We start from the raw sequence: 4,601 nt of genomic DNA, 5'->3' as shown, positions 1-4,601 counted from the left end.
GAGAAGGGAGCAGACAAGCCGGATCCCATTAGCTGTAGGGTTAATGATGATGTGGCTGCAAATGGAATCAGTTTTGCTTACATGGCATGGTTGCTGATGTGGACAGCTTGCATGTTGAGAGAAATATCATAATGAGGATGAACTATTTAGATATTATAGATTATAGATTATAGATTATATATAATAGAAAATAAATATGAAATTAATATTATTGCACCATAATTTTGTTTGTATGTAATTTTTTAAATGTATACAGTAGATTTGTAATTTGCAAATTAATTTTAGTTATTTTAGTCTTAATCATATGAATGTGAATAAGTGATGTCAGGGTACTGTAGCTTCCCTAACATTCTTCATGATATTAAAGGATCTCGTTCCTTCCTTGCGTGGTTGGTTGACTCGCATTGATCGTTGTGACTGACCGTCCATCTCCATGGAATGGATTGATGGCAGTGCATCGAGTTTGAGTCCAGTCGGTTGCTTTCTGATTGGTCGCTCCCTCGTCTTCACGTTTCCATGGGTCCACCCACTCACGGATCAAACAAAGTTCACTGTGATTGTGATTGGTTGTGTCCCACGTCTTACGGATCGATCCTTGTTTTGACCCGATCCTAGCCGTTCGTCCACATCCGACACAAGAGGTGCATGCCATGAAATTCAGGTGGAAGCTTAAATATATTTTTTGACAAAAAATACCTCAATGCAACCGCACAAAGGGAGATCATCGTCCAGATCCAATGCGAGATACTAATTGACAATCAGTACCTCCTCCGCGGCGGCGCTACGGAATGACTGCACCTTCTTAACTCTCAGCATGTGGGTGATCACGAGCATCCTCGCTTCCCGCCAGTACTCACCATATGGCGCGAAACCGATGTCAAACGAGCCGTACATGATGGTGTCGGAGACCATGGAGTGGGGCTATGACGAAAGACGTGGTCGTGAGTGCGCAGCACCGCCTCCGCAGCGCGCGGCGAAGACACGACGAGGGTCAGCATGGCACCCAGGTACAGGAGCATCACGTTGTCTGTTGGATAATATGTCCGGGTGTCATATCGTCATCACATGTAAGCATTGGTCTCCAGGGAATATGTTTGGATTTGGCCAGGCGTCATCTCTGGTGGATCCGTCTGGATGGGTCAGCCCTCATGGTCCTTGATCTGTTTGCGGGTATGGTCCTTATGATCTATTTTTTTTCTTTGTCGACGGTGAGCCAGCCTTTTGGGGTCCTTAGCGCAATGACTTCCCAACTGTCAACTATAAATAAGGGTTGTCCAACTTTGATGAGAAAAGGACGATGACAGACGGAAGCACACCTTGGGCTCATTCTCATGCTTGTAGACTTTGTAGTCGGCGTTTGGAAGGTTTATGAATCTGATTGTAATATTTGTCACTTCCGATGATCTTTGTAGCGTTGTTACAAATTATATTAATAGGATTGGGGGACTTCTCTAAGAAAAAAATTGTAGACCTCGCGAATTCATGTTTGTTGATGGAACTAATTAACGCGAGTACTCATTAGTAAATTCTAATTTAGCCATCACATTAAAACCATTAAGCTACGCGTGAAGGGCGGTCAACCAGCTATGCCACGTGGTGCAAACTGGTTGCCCACGGTGATAAATCTTTTGTAATTTTTCAGATGAAGGTGTGGATTATTTTTTAAATGTATTTTTTAGATGGAGATGAGGACCTCTGATATTTTTTAAATGGTGGGTTATGCAAAGTGGCACTCGCTAGTAGGTTGTTGTGGTAATTTTTTTTCTTTTTTAGATGAAGGTGAGGATTAACTTTTTTTGAGATTTTTTTAGACAGAGGCCAAGACTTTATTTTTTTTAAATAGAAACGTGTGCATAGCTTCCTCTCAATCTGCGCCACAGGATGGCGCTCCAATCACTAGTTATTGACACTGGAGGTACAGTATGACGACCGGTCGCTGGCGGTGGTGGCATGCCTTTGCCACGTCATCCTTTGGTTTGACTATTGAGCAGCGCGGTGACCGTGTTGGTGAGTGTTAGGGACCTTTTGTGATCTCACTAATAGCACATGATTACTCTTGGATACAAGGATTTGGATATGCTAATAATACGATGTGTAATCCTGAGATCTTTTATGATTCGCTTCCAATGAAGTACTACGATTGCATATGTCCAATTTCAGATATACGCTTCCTACGTATGGATTTATGAAGCATATCTCAAATGATTTGATCGAATTTGATGGATTTATTTTCTTTTATTTATGATATGATACACCGCCTACTAAGATTAGACTTATAACAAGAGACAAATGGGAGAGAGGGAGGGTGAGACAGATCGAGAGACAATACGCCACCATCATGGCCGTGGGCACATCCTCTTCTATGCTCGGCGGCGCTTTCCTTCTCCTCGTCCTCTCCTCGGCCACTGAAGTTCAGGGCGGGCCAAGCTCGAGCGCCGCGCCATGTTCCCCGCTGGACTACCTCTGCAACAACCTCGGACCTTGGTACGTCGGGGCGAACGACTGCGTGTCCACACTCTGCATCGACCCCTCCTGCCGCTCTGCGCCCGGCTTGCCGGAGCTCGCAGTGATCGCCACCAGGCTGACGGTGTCCAACGCCACGGTGGCCAAGGCGAGCATCGAGCATGCGCTCGCCCACGTCAAGGACGGCAAGGCCAGGAAGGTAATGCGGTCGTGCCTCCAGCTCTACACCGGCGCCATCCCAAGGCTGCAGTGGGCGGCGCGGTCGGCTGCTGCTGGGCGATACAGCGGTGTACCGGAGGTGATACTGGCTGCTAGGTACGTCTCATCTAAGTGCACCAATTTGGCCGGCGAGGGGGCACTTCCCAAGGAGAACGTTGAGTTCTTCATGATGGCCTACGTCGCGGAGGCCGTCGTCGAAGGGGTGCAGCTTTTTATCAGCTGACCAATGGATGAATAACCCGCTCTTCCCCTCCGTAATAATAAGATAAAGACGCTGTCAAAACTGTAAGAACTATGCAATGGTGTATTTGTGGCCGGCCAATCAAGTCACCGTTGCTTGGTCCCTTTTCGTTGTTGGTGTGTGAATATAGATAGACTGCGTTGGGCTGTGGTTGGTGGTTGCTCGACCGGAACGACCGATCGCAATACCTACATCTACGTCTACTTCTACGTGTTTAGTGGTCTCTAGCAAGCCACGACCGACTCCTGTTTCACATACGTGAGGCGCAGGCTCACGACTGCTCGCCGCTAGTGACAAAAACAAGGAAATACCTGTTTTATTTGACGCTCCGGCCCGTTCAGGACTGGACAGTCCTGGTCCGCTCAAAAACAAGGAAATACATGTTTTATTTGGGCACGCCGCACGCGCGGTTCAGCTCGGGTCGTCGCGAGCTTGTCGCTTCCCCGTCGTCGCCGCCACACATCTTCATCTTCCCATTATCCAATGCAATCCAATCCAATCCAATCCAACCAAATCCATCTCCGACCTTGCGCACTCGCTGCCGTCGCTGGGAGCAAATAAACACGAACCCCGCCAATTCATCTCCGGCCAGTCAGTGCATCCACCGCCATGACGGGAACCACAGCAATTGCATAACTGCTAATATTGCCCAAGCACAAACAAAGGCCTTCTCCTCCTCGTTACTCACCACCACGCAACGCCACCCCCGCCGGCATCTCCCGCGGTGCTCCTCATCTTCATCCACGCCCCTGGCGGCGGTGCTCCTCATCTCTCATCCGTGCCTCCCTAGCGGCGGGGGCTTCTCATCTGCGTCATCAATGTCGGGCTCGCCGCCAACAATGAACTTGCTCCTGCCAGCCTAATAGACTTGTGCTGCTTCGTCGGCTCCCTTGCTTCTTCTAGCTGTCACCCAAGGCCTCCTCCTCGTTTCTCACGGCACCACCCCGCCGCCATGCCTCAATCCATCTCCCGCGGTGCTCCTCATCTTTCATCAGCCTCCCTAACGGCGGGGCTCCTCATCTGCGTCGGGCTCCTGCTGCCTGCTGCCAGCCAGCCTAATAGGCTTGTGCTGCTTCGTCGGCTCCCTCGCTTCTTCTCACCGTCGCCCAAGGTCCCAAGTCTTAAGTCGCACGCGCACCCCGCACGCGGATGTATGACTGTTTCTAGTATATATAGTGATGGCCTTAGAAGAACCAGGAGGCCGTGGATCGGTGAGGTGGCGTAAGACAGACCCTTGATGGATGGCAACCAATGGATGGAACAAAATGGAGGAAGATGAGAACTGAGGGGCGATATATTTACTGGTCTCAATTAAATGGGGAATTGCCTGATTCCGAGGAGGATGAATAAGTGAGAGGATTAACTACAAATCGGTTGGTATGTGATGTGAATCGAAGGATCACATCAGTCGGAACTCTCCTTTCTGTCTCCTACTAACATAACTCTCCTTTCTCTCCTACTAACAGATCTCTCTGTCTCCCCTCCTAACAAACTTGCAGAGATCTATCCTCCTAACAAACTTGCAGAGATCTTTCCTCCAAACAAACTTGCTCTCTCCTTTGTCTCTACTCCTAACAAACTTGCAGAGTGCTGAAAACAAAAACTGATCTTCCCTAGTAGATTTTACATATTATTAGGAATAGTACGCATATTAGCGAAGATAACTAAGAAGAGAAAA

At 48.4% G+C, this 4,601-nt stretch overlaps 1 pseudogene across 1 annotated transcript; it reads left to right on the top strand.

Annotated features, from left to right (window-relative positions):
• Window positions 1-2,289: 2,289 nt before the first annotated feature.
• LOC123057758 (uncharacterized) lies at window positions 2,290-3,034 on the top strand (annotated as a pseudogene). The gene has a single exon (XR_006426945.1). The product of XR_006426945.1 is annotated as an uncharacterized protein (transcript).
• Window positions 3,035-4,601: the final 1,567 nt, after the last annotated feature.

The sequence above is a fragment of the Triticum aestivum genome, chromosome 3A, assembly GCF_018294505.1.
Source record: "Triticum aestivum cultivar Chinese Spring chromosome 3A, IWGSC CS RefSeq v2.1, whole genome shotgun sequence".
In the NCBI taxonomy this organism is placed as follows: Eukaryota; Viridiplantae; Streptophyta; class Magnoliopsida; order Poales; family Poaceae; genus Triticum; species Triticum aestivum.
This window is presented reverse-complemented; position numbering and strand designations above follow the sequence as displayed.